Here is an 18,840-nt window from a genome sequence, read left to right on the forward strand (position 1 = left end):
TCGCAGGGAAAGCACAACCAAAAGAAGCTAGAAAATATAAGAACACACTAAAAGAGCTGCCCAAATAGGCCATTAGTTTTCAGATACTTATTTTCTCCATTTTAAAACATTTGAGTGTCAACACAAAAGAGTGGAGATTATCATATAAAAGAACAAACAAAAGCTGACCTTACTCTATGATTATGAAGAAAGCTTTATTCTGGCTGATACCCCTTGCTAGTTTTGTTTATGTTCTTTAGAGAACTAAATCTTTGAATACAATTAGAACTCTCCGACTTGAATCTTAAGTGTGCCTCAAAATAAACAGCAGAGGTGAACTCTCAGCAGTTTTCTTTTCATCTTTGTTATGCTTGCTCTGACCCTTTTTTCCTGCCTAATGATCCTTTTTGTCATACTATTATTAAGAGAAATCTTGATAGAAAAATATGCTTAATGTGGATAGGAAAATCATTGTGAGCCTGGAAAAGGTTTTTTCTTTCTTTCTTTCTTTGGAATTCCATAAAATGACTAGTGCCCCTTTTGACTTTATGCTATTTATTTATTTGGAAATTTGTTCTCTGAAGATTTTGCTGATTTTTTTTTCCTTGAGCCTCAGTAAATATTTACACTGTGGTGTTTAGGGAAATTTGTTGCCTTGTCATGCAAGCTTGGTGTTCTCCTTTTTCATTCATTGTAAGTATTTTTTACTGAAGGTTAGAAACTCCGTTTCTAAATAAAAGACAACTGCAAAAGAAACAGTGACAAAAACCATTAAGGTACAAGACTGAAGTCTAATCTGTGGAGCCTGTAAAAGCCACAGCAGCTTTCAGTAAATCTTGAAAGTCCTCTGTTGGTAGCTGGTTGAGAAGGTCTCTGAGCTCATTCTCAACAGAGATTAAAGTATGTGTGTGTGTCCATGAGGCCAACGTGGCTTCCCCTCCTACATTAAGAGATACTCTTCCTCCCCTTCCTCCCTCACCTGAGATATGTGTGTGGGATAGTGGTATTTCCTCCCTCTTTGTGAATTTAGCCTAAGGAAATTCAAAGCAGGCACAGAAAGGAAGCTGGCTTTTGGCTTTGTCACTGACGCTGAGACATGACACCTAGAAGAAAAGGTGAAAGATGCCCAATCTGCAGATCTGGGCAGAAGCTTTGACAGCTGATTTTTGTCCTAGCCCTACCTTTCCTTCTCCTATCAAGGAAGAAATAAAAATAAAGTACCTTGCCAGTATCTCCTTCTTTTTTGTTGGAAGAGTCCTCCCTGATGTCCTAGAGAGGAAGAAGGAGGATGAGAAAGTAGGGGTTGCTAAAGGAGGCAAGAAATAAAAGGAAGAAAAGTACCTTTCTTTTTTACTTGTATAAAAGATGTATTCCTACCCCAGATCAGACTTGGTGGGGAAAATGGAAAGGAAAATTCACACAGAAGAAGAAGGAAAATAATATTACTAAGACATGAAGAAAACTGAGGGAGGCTATCATGAGGTTGTTCAAGTGAGAGAGACAGTGAAAAATCAGCACTCAGACATTAAAAAGACAGCTCCTTGTTTTTTAAGAAGTGGGATATCAAAATATTCCTGTGATGTACTTCTTAGCAGAATTTGGGGAACAGAGATTGAGGAGTGTGAAAAGTAAAATTTGCTTTTCTCCCCACCATGCCCATCCTGTCCCTTCCACCCCCAATCCAAGGAAATGGAATTAGTTTCTCAGCTTAATATTGAAATGAGATGTCAAGGGATGTGTCTGTACAAGAAAAGAGGAGACATGAAGGTACTAAGTTGATGCTGGGTATTAGAATAGCTTTTCCCTGAAAAAGTGGAAAGGAAAGGAAAGTCTGGACACTCGTGTTTCTTCTTTCTTTATAGTCTTTTCTAAGATATTCTTTCTCTCATCATACTCCTGTCTTATGTCTGAGACCTCTTTGTATGTCCCTTGGGAAGTATGCATCTGTGTAAGGCCTATTCCTGTAATGACAAAGTAACCATGGCTCTTTCCCATTTATGCTATTTTTTTTCCCAGTACAGTAAAGTCATGCAAATGTAAATGCCAACATATATGCTTCAGGAAAACCAGGAAAACTATTACGCGTGTTACACCTCTGCACATAAGTTCTTATTTTGTGGATTATTGTGTGGTTGGAATCTTTTTCAGGTGCACCTCTTATATCCAAATTTCTTTTCTTTGCTTCATCCATCTCAGCCAGTTAAATGTGTATATAACTGATTTTCTGAAAAGGGGCCAAAGTCCATGTACTTCAATAGCTCTTAAACATATGGTTAACTTCAAGCATGTGTGCAGGGGTTTGCTGAAGAGAGATAGTTTGCTGAATCAGGACTTCCCAACACCAAGATTTTAAATTGCAAACAATCCTCTATTTTAATGTGTTTTAACTACTGCCTCCCATGGACTAACAAAAGGTAACTATTGTTAGCTGACTCCTGCAGATGAAGAAAATTGTACTTGGATAAACAGAAATTTAAGGGTAAACCAAATTTTTCTGACACCCTTCTGTGAGAACTATTTTTTTACTTCTTCCTAATAAATAATTATGTAACATGAAAGGGAATAATGATCATAATTTCATGTTATGATTAAAAACTTATTTTTCTAGGAGAGATAGAAAAGGTCCTCTACTTAAAAAAAAGAAGACATTTGTTATAGCTCTTTCTTTCTTTCTTTCTTTCTTTCTTTCTTTCTTTCTTTCTTTCTTTCTTTCTTTCTTTCTTTCTTTCTTTCTTTCTTTCTTTCTTTCTTTCTTTCTTTCTTTCTTTCTTTCTTTCTTTCTTTCTTTCTTTCTTTCTTTCTTTCTTTCTTTCTTTCTTTCTTTCTTTCTTTCTTTCTTTCTTTCTTTCTTTCTTTCTTTCTTTCTTTCTTTCTTTCTTTCTTTCTTTCTTTCTTTCTTTCTTTCTTTCTTTCTTTCTTTCTTTCTTTCTTTCTTTCTTTCTTTCTTTCTTTCTTTCTTTCTTTCTTTCTTTCTTTCTTTCTTTCTTTCTTTCTTTCTTTCTTTCTTTCTTCTTTTTCTGTATTTTCTAACTAAATGCAGTGCTATGATGATAATATATGTATGCCATCATTGACCAAATAAATATCAGCAACTATTCAGTATTCTGGATACATAAATCTATGTGATTTATAGATAAATATTTTAAAAAACAATGAAAGTGTGTATATATGTAAAAAAAAACCCAAACTAAAAAGGCCCAAACCAAATAAAAACAGACGACCCAAAACCAACCCACAACCAAATCAACCCAACCAAATCCCACCCCACAAAAAAAAAAAAAACCCAAAGAAAAAGGAAAAAACACTGCAAAAAAATGCAGTTGCCTTTGCATTCACTTATGTTCCTCTGTGTGAAGGGATAAAGGGGATAGGGTTGCCTGCCCTGTGCTGTTGTGGTTTTCTCCATCCTGGATCACAGGTAGGGTGGGGTGCAAAGTAGATTCCACAGAGCAAATGCATCTGTTGGAAGGTGCAGGCAAAGAGAAAGAGTCAGTGAGGGAAATGTTCCTTTCAAAATCCTACTTAATATGCTGTTAGTGATGGAGTGCTCAAATTGCCTTCCTGTTGACAGTTGGGTAAGGAAAAAAAGCATCTTTTGCTATTGAAGTTGATACACTTAATACATTGTTTTAAAACAAAGCGTTCCTCCCTTGTTTTTGTGTAAGGTGGTCAGACTTAAAAGAAATTGGGATTTCTTCTTTTCTTCCTACTTTTCAATATTCATTTCCTCACATTCCATCTTCAAACCAGCTAATCTGTATCCCCTTCTTGTTGAATAGCATTATCCTGAAAACAGAGCAGTGAAAAAAGCCGAGACTGCAGGACTTCTAACAATGCCAGAGGGCCCCAGGAATAGGAATGCCCTGAAAAAAATGTGCTTCCATCCAGCTGCCCTTCATATTGTTGTCTCCCTATCCAATTTACTAGAGAATTTCCCACTGGCTCTTGGCTCATTCCCAAATGAGAATGTAATCTTTTAAAGATTACACTGCATAATGGAGGGACAAGGAGCTCTTTATTAACTGGGATGGGGAGTCACTTGCTATTAGGCGAGGGAAGGGGATGTGATGTAGTAATGTTTTGTGAGCTCTGCTTTCTGCCCCTTCTTGTCTTGTCAGCAACAGGACAACAGGTTGGGAGTGGGAAACCACTGCAGCTGCAATGTAGAAAAAGAAATAATTGAATGTAGCTTATGATTATGGCAATTATTTTTATAACATGAGGGATTATGCCATAACTATTATATTGCCAACAAGATTAAATTACTAACCTAATACCACAACACATTTTCCAGGAAAATAAAAAAATAATTCTGCTTGTTCCAGAGTTGATGCATTCAAAGACTATTAATGCAGTGTGAAAGAGCTGAGCAACCAAGGAACCTGCAGTGCTGTCTGTACAGACATTGTCTGAATTGGATCCCTGTCACTTCCATGAACTCTGCCAGCTACACACCCTCACCCTTTCTGGGATGTAAAGCAATATGGTACTCTGGTAATTTTAAATGCTCCTTCTCCTGTCAAGCAGATAAGCTTCTGCCAGTAATTGTTAATAAAGAAATAATCAGAAGCTACACCTGCAGTGGAGAAATTCTTGAAACTTCACGAAGAGACCAATTTTGCTCATGTAAACCCACTAAACCGATTGGAAAGCTTAAACTTCAATGTATTTTCATACTGGGCTCTTCTTTTTACTACATATTTTGAAAATATTGCTTAATACAATGAATATCTGTGTGTAAAATAATTTTAGATCACCTCTAGTGTGAGGTCATTTTTGCTGAATATGCAAATTGCTGAAATGGAATATGCATTTTGAGGCAATTTTTTTCTGGAATATGCAGTGTGATTTTCAATAGTTTTTTAAAAATATTTTTTTCTACATGCATAACAAGGTCATAAATGAGAATTTGTCATATAGCTGGTACAGATACAGCCTCGTATAGACTGTTCATGATCGGAGTATAAGCTAACTTAATTATGCAGGAAGAGCAGTTTCCTTTTGTTCATCAGCTGGAAAATGAGTAGAAAATTTAATTTTGGAGACTTCAGAGATATATCATGTGTTGATCATTATGAGCAAATTAACTGGCTTCATGGAAAAGCCAGTTCTGATTCTGAAGAGAAATGCAGGTTAACAACATAATTCTACAAATATTTAAATTAATTTTTATTTGGTATGTGATGAATGATCAAGCAGTTGATTTCATTTTTACTGTATGTACATTTAAGTATTTTCACACCATTGTGCTTTATGAAAATACCTATTGTTACACAAAGCTATTGGATACATTTGGAAAGACTGGACATGCATTTGTAAATCAACCTTTTCTTTTTCTGGTGAAGAACTGGAGTTACGGATATCAAATAGAGGTCAAACAGGAGCAGGTTACTGTATTGTTTTGTCAGGATTAGAAACCCCTGAATGACAGCCTATACCTGATTTTATTATTTTTTTCCCTTCTTTCCTTCTGAATACGTGAACAGAAAAAGAAGCAAATACGGTTTCATGGTGGATATTTTTGTTCTGTAGCAGATACAACCAGTGCAACACACAAACTGTTTGTCTCAATGACACAAACTCCTGGCTTTTTGACCTTCCTATTCATTTGAGCTTTTAAGAGTCACCTTAGGTAAAGGATGTTCTCAGTTACCTTCTGGGACTGAGAGCTCTGGGCACTATTAAGAAGATTTTATTGTAAGTTGGTTTCACAATTTCCTTGTAATGTCTAACCAGATGAACAAGGTTATATCTCTATTTGATAACTACAAAATATTTTTTAGTCAGGTAAGGGTGTATTTCTATTCCCTTGGCTTGTATCATTTTAAGACCATTTTGTTTCTAGTGAGACATCCTGTATTAGTTTCCTCTGAGGGCTTTTTATTTTTGTCCCTGGTGCATTAGTTCCTAGCTGGTAGAAAGAGTTACACAAGAAATCAACCTGTTTTCTTACATCTCCTATGCCCAGGGCATATTAATAAGTCTTTGGTTGCTGCTTGCTTTTAGAAAGAAGGTCAGTGTGGGTTTATTGCACATCTGCCAGTAGTTTGCAAAATGCTGGATCCTTGTAGTGACCTGTGTGCCCACCAGGCAAGTGTTACCTTTCACAGACTGCCAGGAGGGAATCATAACCCATCGAAGGGGGCCCACCAGATGCCTGAGGGCCATACCTCAAGCTGTCACAGGAGTTTCACCAGTTCTTGCCATTCATTTGCTTTCCTGACCTCTTTGCATCATGTGCTTAAGCACCTTAAAATCTAGCCTGCAGCTGAGGGCTTTAACTGCAGGCGGCACTGCAACATGATCTGCTGGAAATTGTAAAGTCAGTGATACAGATTTGTGTGGACTTCTGTATGCCCCCTCAGTGTTAATAGGTAATAAAATATTAACATTTCAGTGTGATGGGGGATTTTTTTGGTGTGACCCTGTGCTTAACCGCCATCAACACACAGGTGTAAAATTTTTTCAGTTACATGAGAAGTACTTGAATACCATCTAGATACTGGTGTGTTCAGAAGGTCTGGGAGTAAAATTTGATGGTTTTCTTCATTTTGTTGGTGTTACAGCATGAACTGACTTGAATATAATTTTTTCTTTCTTTTCTACAAATATTCCAGTGGAATTATTTTCAGCGCCAAAGGGAAATTTCTGTAAGACCTTGTCATAAGCCATGTTTTTGCATTTTTCTTGTTTTCCTGCCAATCTGTAACCTCCCTGTCTTTCTAACACTTGGAAAACTTTCTGCATATTTATGTCAGTTTCTGTGTCAGCTGATGTTGAAATAGGTTTCAAAACCACAGCCAGAACCTTTATTTACCCAAATATTTAGCTTTCAGTTTAACCTGACCCTAGACTGAGCACATCTGAGTTAAAGTAGCTCAACAAATCAGCTGCTTTCTACCTCCTCTGACATGCGACTGGCTGTGTGGATACTCTTAGCTTGCCCTAAATATTATGAAGGCAGGGAAAGAAGCATGTAAAGGTCAATGCTGCGGTTTGCTTGAAGGACAGTAGTTTGTTATAAGCTGCTGTGACTCAATTGTTTTTGATACTCTGTTTATCATATCTCAGCTGAAAGAAGCTAGGGAAGCCGCTGAGCTTTCCAGCAGCTAGAAGAGGCAGGTCTCACCAGCTTTTGTTTTCATGAAGGAACATGGACTATTAACTGCTTGCATGAAGCATGCTACTTGCAATATGTCTGCAGAAGACTCATGTTTGGATCCCATCTTCAAGTAATACTGTAGGACACACTGTTACTTCTAAATTATGGGGCTTATTTTGACATTAAATCTTTTCAGCTGGATGATTTTTTTTTTTTTTTTTTTGCTTTAAAACAACAGGTATTTTTACAACACATGAGTATAACGTAGAAAGTATTCAGTTCCTTTCAATTATTTTGTTGCTGTATGTAGAGACACGGCACTAGCATCTAGCAAGCAAATACATTCCTGTGGTGTTTTCAAAAGCATATGAGAAACCATATGTTTTCATAGGAAAACAGCTGTTACCAAGCATATGCTTTCTGAGATAGAGTGACACTTATTAAAAGGGCAAAGTAGGACCACGGCTTGTCTTCTAAGTTGAATAAAGCTGGCAATAACTGTCTCTTTCAATGTACAGTGGCATTGTATGTAGATATTGCCATGTGGAGTTGTAACTGGAAGGAGGGAGACAGATTAACGTCTACAGTCTGCAGCTTGGAAGAGACAATATAAATCTCTGTCCTGCTCTGAGCTGTGAATGCCTCTGTAGGAGTTATAGTAACAGACAAATTAGCATAATGTAATTGGCTGGCAAGGTCAGCCCCTCTCCAGGAGCATTAGCAATGTTTACTGTAAGAAGAGACAGACCAAGTATTGTAGGGTAGTACATTGTGTGTCCTTTTTGAAGGAAGAATAATCATTTTGGAGTCCCTACATCACAGACTTCACCATATCTTATTAAAATGCAGGCTATCATATTTCTGCCTTAAAGCAAATAATCTAACAGAGCAACAATGTATATTCTCTACTATCACACAAATCTTTATTCTTTATGGTTTTGCTTTGAACCTCATTGAGTTTACTTTTCTCTTCTCTTTTTCCCTGTTAAAGAGTTTTTCTCTGGATGCTAGACTTCCATATGCATCCCTGCCAATACCTAATAAATCTTGTTGAGAGAATTAAAATTTCTGGTCTTATTACATGGGACACAGTTAGTGAATCCAGACAAACATCAGCTTTCTTGTTTGGGTCTTTGAAAATGAAAACTCTGAGCAAAATTCTGGGCCAGCTCTAGCAATCCAGACTCACTGGATTCAGCTTTGCAAACCTTGTCACAGCTGTAGGTGAGATATGTGAGATGATGTGTTTTGAAGGAGACCTTCCATTGAGTCACAAAGAGCTCTGGCTTTTCAGCCTTTGTTTTCAAAAATGAAAATTTGTAGAAAGCATTTGAAATGAGTTCAAGCATTCTGTTATGAAAATGTTTGAGAAATGGCTTTCAGAATATCATACAGGGATCACATTGCCTTTTTGTATATAATCAACAGGAATGGTGAAGATTGTGATATTTAATACTGTCTGTCAGGGAGTTGCCACTGTAATTTTCCTAGACGACTGGCAGAAAGGCTAAAACATACGCAGAATCACCTTCTGAGCACTATCTTACTAGAAAACCTCTTTCCTTTTGCTTAGACAGTGTGATCCAATTGATTTCTAGAGCACAGTCCATTTTGTTGTCTTCTGGTGATGAAGAAAAAATGGTAGCATTTCCTGGACCCTACAGTAGCTATTTTTTGAGTCTTGTGTATTGAAAATGTAAGTTAAATTGGTTTAAAATGAGCAGTGTTCAAGGTTGAAGGGTAATATTGTTCTTTAATGCTGATACCCCAGAGCTAGCTGCTCTTGAGAACAGGATTGTGGTGCCACTTGTGCCAGGCTGGAACTCCTGACCCTCTTCTCTGTTCTTCAACTTTCAGGTATCACATTGCTTAGGTTGTAAACATCCCACTGACAGTCACTTTCTAGGCAAAAGCTGCTGTGTGGAGGAGAGCCCTCAGAATTAACAGTTCTCCAAGTGCAGCTAGGTTGTTGCTAAGGATGCCTGCCTGCCCTGTTTCATTCATGGCTCAGCTGAAACTCCTGCCTGAATCATGTTTTGCCTCCTTGAATGAAGTTATCTATCTGGTTGGGTCACGCCAGGAGGACCAATTATACAGGAGAATGAATAATTTTTTACTTAGGAAAAGGAGCATTGTGGCTCCTCAGATGCAGTGAGAACTTCACCAAGGCATTTCAGAAGCATGTGGTACTCTAAAGGAATGGTATGTAATTTCCCCAAGATAGCTCCACACCACATTTAATTAGTGTGACTGGAAGTGTATACATCTGGATGATTGTCTGGTAGCATTATCAAATATAGTGCAGTTTCTTTGATTTTCTCTCCATTTCCTCCACTCAGAAAAGAAGCTGAACCAAACATATCCTGCTTTTACAACCGAGAATTCACCCCCTTCATCACCGCCACCACCACCATATAACCTCAGTAAGATTTTTAGCCTGACCCTTTTGAAATGGCTCACAATTTTTAGTGCCCATATTTGGATGTACAGCCAGGAATCCTTTAATTGGATACAATTTTCTGCATACGATGAGCTCCCCTTTTCTGAAGAATAGAATCTGCAATGCTGTCTGGACTTTCTGGACTTGAGTATGCAGTCATTATTTCCCTTTACTGAGTCACATGTCATATGACTTTCTCTCATGTTTACAGCTACCAAATAACTGTTCTTTTGTCTCACAATTCTTCTAATAGTATTCATCATATAACTATTTTCTGTATTGGTTGAAGTATCTTGATTATGATTTCTTGTCATTTTTGTGAGTTTGAAATGCATGCTACTCTAAAGCATGTGGAGCTCTCTTACAAAAAAAACCCTCTTCTGCTCTGTCACCGCTGTGTTACATTGCCTTCCTAGGTACATTGTGTTGTCCCTGAAAGCTATTCCCTTCTCGTCACTTCCAAGCACTGTGTACCTGTTGAAGGTCTTTGTCCTGTTTTACATGTAAGGTGGAAGAATGTGAAGTAATTTGATCAAAGTCATGCAGTAAATCTGTACCAGGGTGAGGAAAAGGATGGCTGTGCAGTTCCCAGTCTACTTGACCTGCAGAACACATTTGTTCTGTCCAAGGAGTTATATTTTTGATCTTTTCTGCTGTCCCTGGGAAGTCATATGTCCAAGTTCCATACTAGCTTGCTTACTTGTTCTTTTTCCCATTAACAATAGCTCTTCCATCTGTGTTTAAGACTAAGTCACATGTCTTCATCAGTGGATGGTCAACTCTGTTTCTTGCAGAACCACTACTGGCTTATCTTTCTTCCAAGCATCTTCATTCTCCTAGTCTTACATTTTTTTTTCCTCTTGCCTGTCTGTCACTTGCTGAAACTAAGGCAGAGGTGGAGGAGGGCTGCTTCTTCTTAACCAGACTGCTTACCAGCTTTGAGGATTCAGAGGGGACTTTCTTGTAATCTTTGTTTGTCAGTAGCCCTTGCTGTACTCAGCAGAAGTGAGCTTCCTTTAACTAGAATTGTATCTAACATTTTTGTCTTGGGTGTAGACATTCTGTTTGCCTTTCTAAACCTTACCTTTTTTAACTCTCATGGTTACAAAGATTATTAATTTTTCTCTGAATGCTACCAAATTATGTACTTAATGATATTTAAGTTCTTTCAGTTCAAGATCTAAACTAAAAAAGCTTTCCTCTCCCAAAGCATCAACCTAAAATCAGTTGAAGCAGTTGTGGATCCTGCAAAACTGTATGATTGCCTTTGTGATTACTTCCCAGGAGACCTGGTGGATGAACTTGATCCTGACTTGACTAACTGATTTGACTTGACTGGATCCTGACTTGATTAACTTGATCTCTGTATTCCTTTATGATTTTCACCAATCAAGATGATTTTCCTACCAGCTCACTTGGAAACCCACTTCACTGGTTAAACCTATGATCTCTTGTTATGTTGCAAATGGTTTGTCTGGTTCTTTTTGAGACCACCATTAACTTTCACTCCTGGACCTTTCCCAGCCTTTTGTTTGAGTGCCCATGTAGTATTAGCCTGCCTGGCCCAACACAGCTGCGCAGTGGGTTGGGAGTAACAGAATATTTAGGAGATGCATTTTATTACCAGGGTAGCAGCATTTCCACTTGACTTCTTAGCAGAAAAGTTAAACCTGCTGGTTTTCTGCTTGAAACTGCCTGAATGGAAAAATCACTGGCTGTTTTGTTGCTACCATCCTTGCTCTCTTCACCAACTGCTCTGTCTAAAAAATGTTCTGGTCATTGACTGCAGTCAACAGCCAGGGCTGTAACTCATGCATGATGCCAATAACTTATGCCAGTGAAATCAATGATAAGAATTTCAAAGAAGCTTTAAATAAAATACAACAAATTTAGATGCCAAAGTGCTGTCTCTGTGAATTTGCTATTAACAGATTATAAATGGTTTGCATAATGTTGAAAAGCCTAGAGCCTTCAGTTAGCAGTATCAAAGGCTTGTTTAAAGCAATTCCTGGAGGAGTGCCGCCCTCCCCCTCCCTCCCAGCTTTCTGTTTCACGATGGATAAAAACAAAACTCCTTACAATAAAGAAAGGAAAGCCAGGTTTTCAACTACCCTCTGACTGGCCTCCAGATCTGGCAGCTGCCTTTGGATGTCTAATTGCTTGTCCTGCAAAAGTTGACATGCACCTACTTTGAGAAGGTTCTTTGAGTACCCACTTAGTATGTGCACTCTGTCTGATTTACAGATATGAAATGATAGTGCTGGAAAAAACTCAAGCAGAGCTTATAATTCTGTTTATTTGAATTTTTATCTATTTATTTAAACTTTTCTGGTCTTCTCAATTCATAGATAAGTACTAGGTGCAAGGAAACAGTGCAAAGTAAAGGACAAGGCACTGGACTGGGAGAAAAGAGCCCTTACATTGAGTGCTGGTATTTGTCTGAACAAATCACGTTCTCTTTTTCTTCTTTCCTCTTTCCTTGTTTTGTCTCTGGACTCTGAGGCTTGTGGGCAAGTGTTCTCCATCAATGTGTCTGTATAGGTTTTACCACAATAAGGCCTTGATTTCAACTAAGGCCTTTAGGAATTACACCTAGTAAGTATCCTGGCAAATTTCTTTTCTTCTTTTTGTGTTTCTTAGCAGCACTTCTCCATTTGAAATGCATGGCAAGCTCCCTTTTTTTTACAGCGATCTAATGGGATCATAATTCTGTCCCTGAGATAACATTACAGATATAAGCCAGTTTTGCCTTAGACAAAGTTCTATGTAGAATGTATTTTCTTATAAACATGCTTTTTATAAAAAGGTTTGTTGTTTTGTGTTTATTGGTGTTCCATCTGCTCTAGAGAATACATTTGAGAAAAACTAGCTCCAGCATGGCATATAATGTTTCATTAGCAGGCATAACCTTGTTTATTTGCTTTTTAAAATTGTATTTAGAAAAGGAAATCAGTTTGCACCATTGACATGCTGCCAGGTTCCTGTTTATAAATGTCACAATAGGCAACTTAGAAGAAATGAAATAGTCAGTTTATGGCTTTTGCATAAAGAATGAGAGAACTGGGTAGAGCCAGGCAGCCATTTGTGCTCCCCCTATTTTTTTCGCCTCCCAGTTAGCAGGAGTTAATGTGGTGTTAGCAGTGCAAAACACCCTGAGTGACCCAAACTGGACTTTGCACACTTAGTGTTACTGATCTTTGGTTGAACAGAAGAAGCTCTTTGTTCTATGTTGCTTTAGTGGCTATATTGAACAAGTAATTGTGCATGAAACAAGCAACCCTGAGGAAAAATGGGAAATATCTGTAGGAAACTTCAAGACATAAGCATGCAATCTGATGTCATCTTTTCCCATAGAGAAGCTATTTCCTTTCAAACTCTGGTGAGACCAATCTTCCAAAGTTTCCTTCTCCTTTAAAATATGTTCCTTTACATCACTTTTTTTCCTTTGGTCTAGTAAATGGTTTATCATGGGTACCTCTCCTATACCATATATTACTTACTGTGTATGTAAAGAAGGCTTCATGAGTTACAAGTACAGTCTGGACAGACACGCTGTAAAGGGCATGAGAAGGGTAGTGGGGGAATAGGGGAGGCAATTGTGGAAGACAAGGGTCATCTTTCAGTATTCATTTCTACTGATAATTAGAGGGCACCACTGAATGACTGTAATTAGATCATGTCAAAAAAATTAAGATAAAAGACCAAAAATTCCAAGTATCCTGCATTTTGTTCATAGTATCAGAGGAGTAAGAGCATTTGCTTAAACCGGTTGCCAAAGTGGAGGACAGGAAGGGAGGCTTCTCTTGCCCGTGGAAGCAGTTCATGGGCATTTGCCCGAGAAGGTGCCAGGAAGGGACCGGAGGAGGTGACGGTGCTTGAGGTGCCCAAGGGGCAGAGGCACAGCAGGGGCCGCCAGAGCTTGGCCTGCAGCACCAGCAGCATTACCGAGATTTTGTGCAGGGCTGTCACCCTTCAGGCAGTGGCCTTAAGAGGATTAGTAGTGCTTAAATGGGCCCTTTGGACTTTGAGTTACAGTGGTGACTGCTAGAGCCTTGAGATGGCTTATACCTGGCTTAGCACTTCATATGTCTGTCCTGTGTCCTGTGCCACGCTGCTTAGCAGCGCCGTGTAGTTTGCTTGGGATTAGCAGATGAAGTTTGCATCACTCAGGGTATCTCAGAAAGCCTTTCTGATAACATATGAACAGATATTGAAAGAGAACAGGATAAAAAGATTATTTATGATTTTCCTTTTTTTTTTTGTTTTATTTTGTACCTCTTGAGGAGCAGCCAGCGTATCTATGTTTAAGAACAATCCATCCTAACTTAAAAAAACAAGGAAGTTTCCTTGCATGTTCCAACACAGATATTTAGGATAAAATCTCCTGCCAGCCCCAGTACATAAGTCTGATCTATTAATTAATAGTAATTGTCTAAGACCTCAAAAACTGAAGACATTTTGAAAAAAGGACAAGGGTTACTGAAGTTCATAGATACCTTTAGAAATGTTATCTTTTTTTTGCCAATAAATTCTAGTCACGGTGCTCCAATGCTGTATTTGGGTGGCAGCTAACTCTGGTCTGTGAACTGCTGGTGGTCGCAAAGCTGTGGTAAGTCATCTGCATCTGGTCTGTGGAACCATCTTGCCTTAATTACACAATTTATGATAAGAGCACAGAGTGCTCTGTGTGAAATTCAGAGGGTTGACAGAGGTCTGTGATCCAAAAAATTGGAAACCAGTGGCTGAGACTGATAAGTACAGATTCAAAGCTTTATGATTTCAATGAGAGCAATGTTTCCCTTCTTTCCCCATCTGCCTATCATTACTTGTCATTCTTGAGTAGGGAGTTTAATTTTTCTTTACATTTTTACTCCTTTGGAGATCAGGTTGATAACATTTGACTGAGCAGCCATGCCTGGGGTTCAAGAAGTCAGATATACCCATACTGCTCCTGGCCTTTCAGTCACCAGCGGATAGCTGGCTGGGTCCAGTTTAGGGGGAGACTCCGGATGGGGGCCTTGGGGGCAGGGAAGAGTCTTTCCCCATTCTGGGATATATCATGCCTGCTGTTTCTTGTAATGTGCCATTTTTATCAGGTAGCTGTTAAGTGAGCATTTGCCTTTCTTTGAAATGTTTTGAGGAATAGATCCTTTGGCATGAGTTCTGTATTTTTATGTGTCAGCCTCACTCAGTGACTTCATATCTCTTGCTAAGTAGGGGAGTTAAATGGATTTCAGTGGTCTGCAATAAGATCTTCATAATGCTTTGTCTTTATGCTTAATGTTACTACACAGCATTTTCCAGCAGTTTCTTTCTGTGTCCTTTTTTTTTCTGGTTTAGTGCTTTTCCTCATTCAAAGCTCTACAGATGTTACAGTTAAAAAAAAAAAGAGAAAACTTATTGCATTTCAGTCTCCATCAAGTTTACACTCACCTATCTATTGCATAATGGAACTTTTTTAAATCTTCATAGTAGACTTTCTTTTTTCTGTAAGCTTTCAATTGCATAGTAACATAATTCATTTTTTCTATCTGGTTTCTTCCCTAGTTCTTCATCTGTGTTTACTGGCCCTGAGTGGGGAGCAAGCTTAGTTCTGTGCTTATGGGAGTTTAGATTTTGCATGCCAGTTACAGATGAAACAGTTGTGATGGGCTGGTCTGAGGGTGTTTTCCTTCCACTGTTATGAGAAAATAAATTAATTGGTGCTGCTTCTGGGGAGACTTGCTAACTTTTGTTTTGAGATTATCTTTTTCTTCTGTCAGGAGAGAACTCATAGAGGCCCACTAATTTTGATGGAGATTGTATATGATTAAAATAATTTTGAAGCTTTCCTTTATTTACGACTTTTAATGTATCATTTTCTTTACAACATCTTCCATGTTTTTAAACCAACAAGTTCTTAGGTTGTGTAAGCAGTATGTGCAATGAGTGAATGCATCACTGGAGGCTTCCACTCCTGTGTCTTTTATATATTGTGAAATTAGGATCTCAGTAATCAGGCAAGATATGACTGTACACTTCTTAAAAATGCACATGAAGTTGCCATTTAAATATGTATTGTCTCAGAACATTTTTCCTTGTTAAAATATATTCATTGAGAGGACACGCTGTATAAATTCTGAAGTACTGTTGTATATTTGATTTCTCTCTATAATTTTTTTAAGTTGATGCTTTTTTCTTGAACTACATGAAAATATTTTAAGTAGCTGTGCAGGAAAATACGGATACATGACATTTTGCATAAAACAAAAATGTGCAAAAAGTAGTTTTGTTTGTGTTTAAATTAATTTCATTTTTTTCAGTTTTTAGTGGAAAATACCTTCTGACTTGAGAATTTATATAATAGTCTGCAAAATACCCTTATGTACAATTGGTTGTAGGTCACACCTCTATCGATCTAAAAGCTTACACAGAACAACCCTGAATAGTCTGTAGTTCATGTAAAACTGCTGTTTGCAATTCTTGGTAAGCCTCACAGTTAAAAAATAAGAGTAGGAAAATAAAAACAGACTTTGGTTCAGAAACCAAAGATCTTATCGTTTAAAACCACAAACAAACTCTGAAACTCAGAATGCTACAGTAGATCGTGAAGGATGGATCAGTTGTCTTTATCCTTTGAGTTCAGTAGATGGTGGTTGACTTGAGGTGGTGCTGTGTGAAATGGATGAGTGTTTCTCTGGAAGAACCAGGGTTTAGGGGAATTGGTGACTGTCTGGGTGTATTTTGCCTGTGTTTGTGTAGCTGTCATTTTTCTGCTGTGCTTGCCAACAGGGTGTGTGTTCTTGTGAAGTGGTGTGTAATCCTCTCCACCAGAACATGGAAGCATGACTTCAAGAAGTTTTTAGCCTTTAGAAAAAAGAAGTGTGTTGTCTATCCAAACTTAAATGGTTGCACGTGGGAGAAAAATGCTCAAATGTTTTCTTCAACGTCTGAAGCTAAAATGGGCCATGAAGTGTAACTGGGGAGAAGTTAATATGATGATGATCTGTATGCTTTCCTCTTGCATCTGGAAAGGTTGAGAATGAACACGTTGATTTAAAAGCGGTTTGTGGATATGGTTTATTGCTTTTGGGTTTATTTGTTTGACTATTAAATACTGATGGAGAGTACTGCATGAGCACATGGGTGAGGGGAGCATTTCTATAAAAGCTTTTCAGTGTTATAATCCTAGTTTCTGCTTACTTGGCAGTGACTGGAAACTTCAGTGAGGATGAAACTTAGTCCTAAAGGACATAAATTCCTCTTCATATATTGGATCTTAATTACAATTCACAAAATTAATCTTAAGAGCATGTCTTTTGTGTCTCTGCAGCTCCTGACATATGGGTGGCCTGTTCCCTGTGTGAACACTTAGGTTCAGTTTAAAAAAATAGATAATAATGATAAACTCATATACCCTCTTCTAATGCTTAAGCACAGTAGAGAAGATACCTGAGAAAACTCCAAGTGTGTGTGGGGGGGTCACACTCTCTCAGAGTATGAATGGGTCTTGGGAATGTTAAAAGCAGAGGAAGAGCTCAGTCTGTGTCATTGCTCATGTAGACTTCTCTGAGCTGGAATGCTGGGAGCTTCACACCTAGTATCAAGTAATCTTCACCACTGGCTTAAGAGCTGGAGGATAATGATAAGGGGAGTCAAAGGAGACGTTACTCATGGATGCCTGGTAGAAGAACATGAAGAACTCCTTAAAAGTAGAGCTGGAAGCAACTTAACCAAACAACAATTCAATATATGAAGTGGAGGTCTCAGTTTCAGTCAATGTTGCTGAATTTTTCCTCTTTCTATAAGGGCCCAAAGTCGAGTCTGCAAGGAGCTTGTTAATATCCCATCTAGATCCATTCAGAACCAAATGCAGAGCGAACACAGTGAAACCATTTTGGGAGTTCTGAAGACTGGCTGCATCACACATGCAATGAGCTGAACCTTGCTGTGCTGGCGGTACAGAGTCATTCTGCGTGTCATGATGCATACAGTGAGATCAGATAGGCTTAGTGTCAGATCTACCGTGCAGTACCATCCTGCCGCCTTTCAGACCATACTTATTGTCCTTAAAGTATGGACTTCCTTGAACTTCTCTGTAGATTCACAAGCATCTCACTGATGTAAATTATTCTGAGATTGCCAAATCCTTTTCTTATGAATGTTAGAGTCATGCTGAGTTTGGCATTTTGTTGGGAAACCTTAGGCTTTCACTTGGCAGCATGGTATACGCTTGCCCAACAGCAGTCCTTGCATTACTGAAAACAACAGACATCTGAAAGCATTGACAGGCTTTCACTCTGCTTTTACTTTCCATACATCACATACTCAGCCTACTTTTTGAAAAGATGTAGCTTACTGGAAATTGATAAAATTTTGAAATATTGGTGGAAGTTTATGCATTTAAGATAACAACTACAGTGTCTTATGGGCAAACAAAATTTTCCATATCCATCATAATTCATCTGTTTGTACCTTAGAGAGCTCTGTAATTATAGGAGAAAATTGAAAAAAAAGGAAAAGAGAAAGGATATACCTAATTTAGGAGCACAGGAATCTCATACTAAATCTTTAAGTTCTCTTCTACCATGGTACAACAAAGTCCAGTAAAACTCTGGGCAAGTGCCAGAGTTTCTTTTGGAGATGTTTTCGTATATCTAAGGTTATTGCATGATGGTCATGACGTTCTGTGCTATGAAATACTACAGTCAATGTCCTTGGTCTGGCTTCCTCTTGCAATTCGTGCTCCTTAAGTGAATACTTCAGTGAATAAGGAGCTTCTGGACCTGATTCATAATGTGTAAATTATTTACTGTAAGAGAAACTCAAAGCTGGGTCCTCCTCACTCCAGGTGAGGTGGTGTAACCATTCAACTGTAGGCAGCACTTCTGCCTCTTTGTGTGTTAATAAAGACTGGAACAACTCCTGTAAAAGAAACAGAGATCCCTGTGTCCACAGTGTTCTGGGAAATCACATGAAATATATGAAATTGGGAGATAAGGGGATAAAGCTAATGCCTTCAATTGGGGTCCTCTAATTATTTGCTCTCTTTTTTCTGTGAGGGGTAGTTCTTTATTTGGCTTATAATACAATCTTTCTTTAGGTCTGGGATTCAACATGTTGTATGCCTCTTCTGTTTTCCACATATGATCAGAGCTCTGAGTTTCCTTTCCTACCAGCTTTATTTACCAATATTTTGCAGTGGTTGCATATGTTTCCTAGACAAATTGACTCATAAATTGGAATTTTGAATGAAATAGAACTTTGTTTTTTAATCCTGAGTATTGCAGTGGTTAGGAAGGTGCTTTGTGTGAGTCTTAGTGGCATTGTGTGTATAAGG

At 38.2% G+C, this 18,840-nt stretch overlaps 1 protein-coding gene across 1 annotated transcript in view; it reads left to right on the top strand.

Annotated features, from left to right (window-relative positions):
- Positions 1–18,840, top strand: part of CREB5 (cAMP responsive element binding protein 5) — a 251,080-nt gene that overhangs the window by 62,838 nt on the left and 169,402 nt on the right. The gene's annotated exons all lie outside the window — the stretch shown is intronic.

This window comes from Vidua macroura, chromosome 1, assembly GCF_024509145.1.
Source record: "Vidua macroura isolate BioBank_ID:100142 chromosome 1, ASM2450914v1, whole genome shotgun sequence".
NCBI lineage: Eukaryota > Metazoa > Chordata > Aves > Passeriformes > Viduidae > Vidua > Vidua macroura.